We start from the raw sequence: 7,850 nt of genomic DNA, 5'->3' as shown, positions 1-7,850 counted from the left end.
CCCTCACTTCCTCTCTCTCTAAAACCGATTAAGGGGAAAAAATTATGAAAGTAGACAGCACACTGCGTACCAAGGAAAAGCACACAGGCCTAGTCTGTGCACACGGCAGGCACGAGCCCGCGATGGTTTAGAGACCACGGTTTCCCTCTGCCGAGCCCAGGGCCTGCGAAGGGGCCTGAGCAGGGAAAAGCTGCTCAGAGATGCAGGAGGTGTCCTCTCGGAAGGTGTGTCCCGGATGCACCCACATCAGGAGGAGGAGCAACATGGGCTGGGCCCCTGCTCCCCCCACCAGGGACGTGGCCACCCCAGACGTGTCCCGGGGGCCCTCCTGAAGCCTGTTGCCTTGCCCCCTGAGGCCACCACTGAGGAATTACAGCCAGTGCGACCCTGGGCTTGGGCTCCCTGGGCCCTGTCCCTCCAGAGATGGAGCTGCTTGGGGCTGGGGTGTCTCAGAGTGAGGAAGACACCACTCATCAGCCCCAGGTTGGGTCTGACCGGGTCTCCACACTCCCCTCTAGGGAGCAGACACTCTGAGCTGGGACGGGGATGACAGCCTGCCAGGGGCTGGGGCAGGCTTAGCTGGGAGTCGGCCTGCCTTCTCGGGGTGACCTCCTTACATAGGTTTGTCCAGCTGACAGCTGTGGGCACCCGGTGGGGGTCACACTCCAATATCTGGGGGAGAAGGAGAACACAGGGCTGGAGATGCTGGGCGTCTCCCCGCCTCTGGAAGTGGCCAGTCTCAGGCACCCACAGCCCCACGGCCCGGCCAGCGTGGCCACCCTCTGTCCCCTCCCCCAGCTTCCCCTGTGCTCAGGCTGTGTGCCACCCCTGCTGTCACCCCGTGGCGCAGAGGCCTCACAAGGCCACTCCCCCAGCGAGGACCACCCCCACCTCGAGGTGAAGGTGTCCATCTCTACGAGCAGTTTCACAGGTCAGAGCAGGAGGCCGGGCAGGGGCCAGAAGAGTCCCCGGGAAGGCCAGCTCTCAGCAAGAGGACCTCTGCACAGCATGAGGGAGGCCCTGGGGTGCCAGGCCCGGAGCCCCGAGGGGCCGAGGGGACCCATGGGAAGACTGTCCCCCTGCTGACCGTGCTGACAGGGACATGCTGCCCACTGGATGAGCCACCTGGAGAGAGGCTGCTCAGCTGGGCTCCCACTGTCCCCGGGGCCTCAGGAGCCCACCTCGGGCCCCTGGCCCCACCATGCCCCGGGTTCCTGGTAGCAGTGACCCCCAAGAGCACCCAGCCTGTGGGCCCCACGGGCTCCTGGAGGCTGGCACGATTCTGAGCACATTCCAAATTTAAACGTGGGGCTCTCTCCCTTTTCTCGCCGCTCCAGAACACGGGGGAGGCATCTGCCTGGGAACAGCTGTCACGCAGGAAGCAGCCGCACATCAGACGGGGTTACTTAGCTACGGAACTTCACAGCAGGCGGGACAGCGCCCACGGAGCACCCCACGCTCTCCACCTGGGCCCCCACTTCACCTAGGGAAACCGAGGTTAGCAAACATGTCCCAGGTCACACAGTGGCTACGAGAATGCAGTAGTCACAGTGAGAAACAACCCGAGCCCGGCCAGGGTGGCTCAGGGGTTGAGCGTCGACCCTGCATCAAGAGGTCACCGGTTGGATTCCCGGTCAGGGCACATGCCCAGGTTGTGGGCCCGATCCCCAGTGGGAGGCGTGCAGGAGGCAGCCAGTCGATGTTCTCTCTCATCGATGTTTCTATCTCTCTCTCCCTCTCTAAAATCAATAAAGGAAAAAAATTACAAAAAGAAAAAGAAAAGAAACACTCCGAGCTGATTCCTAGCTTGCGGATTCTGTTCTCCACGGGCCGGGCTCCCCTCCATGTGGGCCACGTTCTAATCCTCACACGGCCCTGTGTCATCAGAACTGCCTCCCCCCAGACACGGGGAAACTGAGGCAGAGAAGCTCTAGTCACCTGACAGAATGAGGACCCCAGCCCAGGCCGGCCGGCTGTGCCCTCTCAGCCACCGTGCCACACTGTCCCCATGCCCTGGTCAGCAGGAGTTATCACTTAGGGAGCTCCGCCGGGAGCCCAGCCAGGTGTCACGTGCATGACATTGCATGCGTTACTGTGTTTCATTCCTATGCTTCACCTCGCCCTCGACAGACACAGGAGACGGACTTGGAGATGCCACGCGGGAGCCCAGGCAGCAGAGCCCGCCCGAGCCCTGCCCGGGGACCAGCTGGCGCCAGGAGCAGCCCACACGGCCATGCGTCGGGAGTGGGGCTTCGGGGGAGGGGTGGGACCAACCCCTGCGCGTCTGCTCATCCGCGCCCTGCAGATGCTGGTCAGGGTGTGCGGGGGTCACCAACCATGGGTTCTTCTCACTGTGGACAGCCTCGGTTATGATGAGGGCTCACGCTGAGTCCGGCGAAGGGAGGGTGGCCGGCCGAAGTCTACGGTCACACCGACGGTGCCGGAGCTCCCACAAACACTGCCCACATTTAGGAGTCCGAAGACGGGGGCGGGGGCGCCCGGTTCAGCCGTCCGACGTGGTGGCCACGCGGCCTGACTGGAGTGTCCCACGCCCGCCCTGGCCACCCTGGCCTTATGGAACTGCAGGGGTTCACCAAGCTCCCCTCGGGTGGCCCAAGTTCAAACATTAGGAAGGGGAACCCAAAGGGCAAAGGAGAATTGCAGAGCAGTGACGGCCTGGCCACCGCGGAGAAAAGCTGAGGCCCGGGGCCAGGCCTCCAAGAAGCTTGGACGGAGGGGCCGAGCCGTGAGGCCTCCAGCTGCCCTGGCCTGCGTCCGCTCTGCTCGGACGCAGACAACACCGCCGGCAGGTCCTGCTGCACTTTCCTCCAACTGATCGCTAATGAAGTTTGGGGTGAGCTATTTTGGAAACAGCCCACACAGCACAACCACACGCGTCATCAGCCGCGATCCTCAAATGCAATTTCATTCATAATTAAATATGAAAAAGCCACCACCTTAAAATAACAGCAGGGGTCACAGCTGAAGTCTCCGGCCTGGGCCCTCGAATGCAGGCCTCTGTAACCTCTCCTGTTGTCTCTGGCACTCCCGTGGCACAGGAGTCCGCTGACGGCCTGCTCCGCCCCTGTGCCCATCCCCCCACGCCCACACGACCCACGTGCACCCTCTCCTTCTCGCCCTGCGAGTACTAGAGTCAGCTTGACCGTCTCTCCTAAGAGGCCTCAGGCAGCCTGGCCGGTGTGGCTCAGTGGCTGAGCATCGACCCTGCACCAAGAGGTCGCCGGTTTGATTCCTGGTCAGGGCACATGCCCGGGTTGTGGGCCTAATCCCCAGTGTGGGGCGTGCAGGAGGCGGCCACTCGATGTTCTCTCTCATCGATGTTTCTATCTCTCTCTCTCTCTGAAATCAATAAAAAAAAAATTTTTTTTTTAAAGAAGCCTCAGGCAGCCAAGGCCTGAAAGGCGTTTCCACACATCATTAGCTCTCCACCCGGAGGCATCCTGACTGTTCACTATTCATTCAGCAAGTGCTAACTGAGCACATACTACATGTCTGTGTGGGAGGAGCCACAGCGACTGCTCAGCCATGGCCCCTGCTCTCCTGGACAGCGTCTTCCGGAGGGCACAGCCCGGTCATCAGGCTCCGCCTTGCATCCAGGTTGGAGCTGAACCCTGCTGGGGACACAGGGCTCAGAACGAGGCAATCAGCCATGGCTCCGGGCGAGGTCAGCTCCCCCCTTGCCCATCCAGGGCTCTGCCTTCCGAGCTCCTTCTGGTTCTGCATGGAGGAGGGATTTGACCAGTGGGAACAGTCGGAGCTGGACGGGCGGTCATCCTTTGAATCTGTGGTTCTCAGTGGCTCCTGGATGCCCAACGCTGAGCTGTGGGGGGCAACAGCGGGACGGGACCAGACCCAGAACAAGCCAGCACCCTAAGCCCAGTGTCAGTGAACAAGCAGGAACATTTCAAGGCCACCATCTGGGGACAGCCCCAGCCAGGAGGATTCTGTCCAGGCACAGGGCAGATAGGCGCTGAGGCAGGGAAGTGGTATTCACAGCCTCTCGACCAGGGCCGCCCTGGGAGGAGGTGGCCAGGAGGGGCCGGGTGCTGGGAAGGGGGCTGGGGCGGGCACAGCTCCGGTGACCAACATCCACAGGGAGCTCAACATTGGTGCAAGGCTGAGCCACACTGCCCAGAGGGGTGGGCGGGGACCGGCTCCCAGAAGCCGGCAGACCTCGCGGGAGCGGGGCACTGTGTTGCCAGGCCCCACCAGACAAGCGCCAGGCACAGGCAGCAGCCAGAGCAGCTCCCGCTGTTGGGGCATAAGATGTTGCTGAGCCCCTGACATGCGTCATTATTTAATTGGCTCCCAACAGCCCCTGTTGCAGAGGTGAGGAAGCCACAGCTCCAACTAACCCTGGAATCGATAACCGAGTCCCTTCCCCGCCTGCGCCGAGCCCGCCCTCCGGCCACACCTGCCCCTCCATGGCTTCCCGGGCTTCCTTCCCCATCTCCTTCCCAGCCCCAGCGCCGGAGGCCACGGAGACCTCAGAAGGCTAGTCCACTCCGTGCTAGTGCACGGAGACCACTGGAATGGTCCCAGCCGCTGTGTGCCAGCCCACAGCCCATCACAGCCGTCACGGGGCCAGGCCACCGACGAGGGACAGAGGCTTGGACGGGCCTCTACGCGGTGGACGGAAAGACACTCGCCCTACCACGGCCAGCGCCCTCTGATCCGGGTCTCAGCCCAGATGGGCTGTCCTCGGGCCGGTCTCTCCGCACCTGCCGTGTGGGAATCTGGTGACAATTCCCACCCGGGAAGACGGGGTCCTGGGGCTGGCGAGCTCCCGCAGAGCCTGGCATCTGTCTCTGTCCCTCCCCAAGGGTCACCCATGGGGATGCTATCGTCAGTCCTCAAACCGTAAGAACTATAGCTTTCTCCATAAAGGAAAGAGAATGTTCCGGAACCCCAAGCACCCCTCCCCCCTTGACGAGGTGCTTCCACGCTCTAACGCAGGGAGCTCTTGTCCAGTGAGGGCCTGTCACCGGTCACGTCCAGCAGTGACCATCAGACCAGCAGCAGCTTCTGGGGACCCTTCCATCTCCGACCTGAAGGTTGGGCCGGGGGCTCCTCTCAAATTCAACGGTCCTCATTAAGGATTCCTCGCACACCCAAAGAGTGGTTTGTTTTTTGGTTGTTTTTTTTTTAAAAATCATCTTTGCAGAAAAGGAATATCAGCAAAAATAATCACTATTTCAGGCTCAACAATGAGTCTCTAATGAGGATGGCAGCCATCAGTTAAATAAACATATCATTAGAGTGGAAGGGGTGTGTCAACACAGAAACAGGCACGCACTCAGGTGGGGTGCCCGGGGTTCGCCCTGAGGCCCGGCGGGCAGTGGGCCTTCGCGGGGCACAGCCCCAGGTCACCGTCCGACGGGCCTCGGGGTGCAGCCAGGTCGGGTCAGGTGGGAGCTCCTGATAGGACACGCGTGGAAACAGAAGGTAGGCGTGGGAGACCGCCCTGGGTCACCTGAGGCGGGGATGGCACACGCTTTACCTTTTCCCGTTTTCTCTGTCACGCTCGCGCCAAAATGAGCCACTTTGCGCTTCAGACCTCTGAGGTTTACACTCGCAGGCTGCAGGGGGACTGGGCAGGGGTCCTCTTACACGAAAAAGGCAAATACCTTGCATTTTAAGCATTTGCTGTTAAGAAAATCAGACGTGATGCGTTTGGAGTATCTGTTGACATGGTCACATTTGAGTTTCTTTTACAATTCATGCACAGCCCAGTTGGTGTGGCTCAGTGGTTGAGCATCGACCCTGCACCAGGAGGTTGCTGGTTCGGTTCCCGGTCAGGGCACAGGCCCAGGTTGTGGGCCTGATCCCCAGTGGGGGGCGTGCAGGAGGCGGCCAGTGGATGTTCTTGTTCATTGATGTTTCTCTCTCTCTCTCTCCCTTCCTCTCTCTCTAAAATCTATAAAGAAAAATATTTTAAGTTCATGCACAAAATATAACAGAGAACTGTAAACGCAGTGGCTTTTCCGATCGATCAAGTACAGTTGCTGTTCAAAACCAGAGAACCCCAGCCTGTGCCCAGGAGACCCAGGTACAAGACCCTGGCCACTCGAGAGGGCATTTCCACCCCAGTCCTGTTCAAGCTGCGTACACCTAACCCTGTGCTAACGCGGTTCTACTGGCTACAGACATACACGTGACCAGACAGCGCAAGTAAGCTTTCCTACATGAGCCCAGTGACAAATAAAGGTGCCATAAATCACTCAGGGTCTGCCCGACTCGGAAAACTCGGCTTTGGTGCTGGTGCCACCAGGAGCTGCCAGAGCAAAGCCGAAGGGGTCCTACTGAGTGCCCACCGCATGCCAGGCCCGCCATGCTTCCACACACAGCATCACACAGAAGCCATGAGATTATACAACATCCTCTGAAACGTATTATTTTGCAATATTCTAGCCCGTTCTGCACAATCAATATTTGTCAAAAATCAAGCAGTCGGGTTCAATAGGACCCGAATCAATGTTGACTTCGCAGCAACGTGGCAGAAAGCGTCTCCCCCAAGTGCAGGAGGTTGGCCCCGGAGCGAGCTGGCGCCTCCTGCCCCGGCGACAACCCTCCGTTTCCTAGACAGTGCGGCTGCGTGGGGCCCTGGCCACGGCCGTCAGACCTCTCGCGGCACCGAGCAGCCCCACGCACAGCGCTGGATGTGGCGGGGACAGCCGGTCGGCGGCTGCGGCACTGCCCAGGCCTCCGCGGGCCTGTCCACCGCAGGGCCGTCGTCAGGGGTTCTGTTCCGTGCGTCCGAATCACCTCCTCCCCAGCTGGTTTCTGGGCCATGGGTCCCACTTTGCAAAACAGAACTCGGCTGACAGGACTGCCCCCCGGCTCTAGTCCCCACCCCACCTCCAGAAGTCCTGCAAAGCACGTCTTGACGCAAAGGGCAACGTCGGCCCAGGGTCATGCGTGTTCGCTGCACACGCAGGAGACATTTTCAGCGAGCAGCTACAGGCCTGCAGAGCAGGAGTGTCCCTGTGAGCCAATGGCCGTCTGGGGACTTTCCTGAAGGAGGCTCTGCTCTGCTGTCCCGAGCCCCCGTGCCCCCGCGTTCCCTGTGGCTGAGGACGGGGTCTGTCTGTGCGGGCCGAGCGGACAGGACCCAGCCCTCCCCGCCCTGAGGTGTCTCTGCAGAGGTGTTCCTGGCAGCCAGACCCTTTCTCAAACCACCCAGAGTGCTCCCTCCCATCAGTGCCTCCCTCCTCTCTCCAGTTCTCATCCTCACTTCTCAGCCTGACGACTCCCCAAAGCTATGGTTGGGGGTTGGGGGGAGGGGAGCACAGTATCAGGAGAACAAGATTATTCCTAAAAACCCCCTGAGGGCTCATAATGTTTAAAGGCCACCCAAGTAGATCCAAAGCACAGCAAACACCTGGTGAGGCCGGCTCCCCGCGATGCAGGGGAGCCCAGAAGAGAGCTCTCTCCCATCCACCGCCACGCAGCGACTCTTCCCGGCGGCGTGTGCGGGGTCCGGCCCACATCGCCCCCCATCGGGCGGAATCAGAGATGAGACCTTGATCTGACCCACACACGGGCACAAGGACCTGCTCCCCTTACCACAAGGCTCCGCGGCCCCTGGGCCAGGAGCTGAGGCTGTGCGGACGGCTGCACAGGCCACCCACGTGCCCCGGGTGAGCCACGACCAAGGGCCGCGGGACCCTGTGCAGAGAGTCGCCCTGGGTGCCGGCTCACAGGTGAGGTAGCACAGAGGGCAGCTTCCATGGGGCAGGCCCTGCACTGGGCACCTCACACACTTCACTGCAGTTCGTCCACTCGACCCGCCACCCTCGCTGAGCAAGGAGAGAGGGGCACCCAGAGGT

Source organism: Molossus molossus, unplaced genomic scaffold (genome assembly GCF_014108415.1).
Source record: "Molossus molossus isolate mMolMol1 unplaced genomic scaffold, mMolMol1.p scaffold_m16_p_21, whole genome shotgun sequence".
Classification (NCBI taxonomy): Eukaryota; Metazoa; Chordata; class Mammalia; order Chiroptera; family Molossidae; genus Molossus; species Molossus molossus.
Note: the sequence above shows the minus strand (reverse complement) of the source record.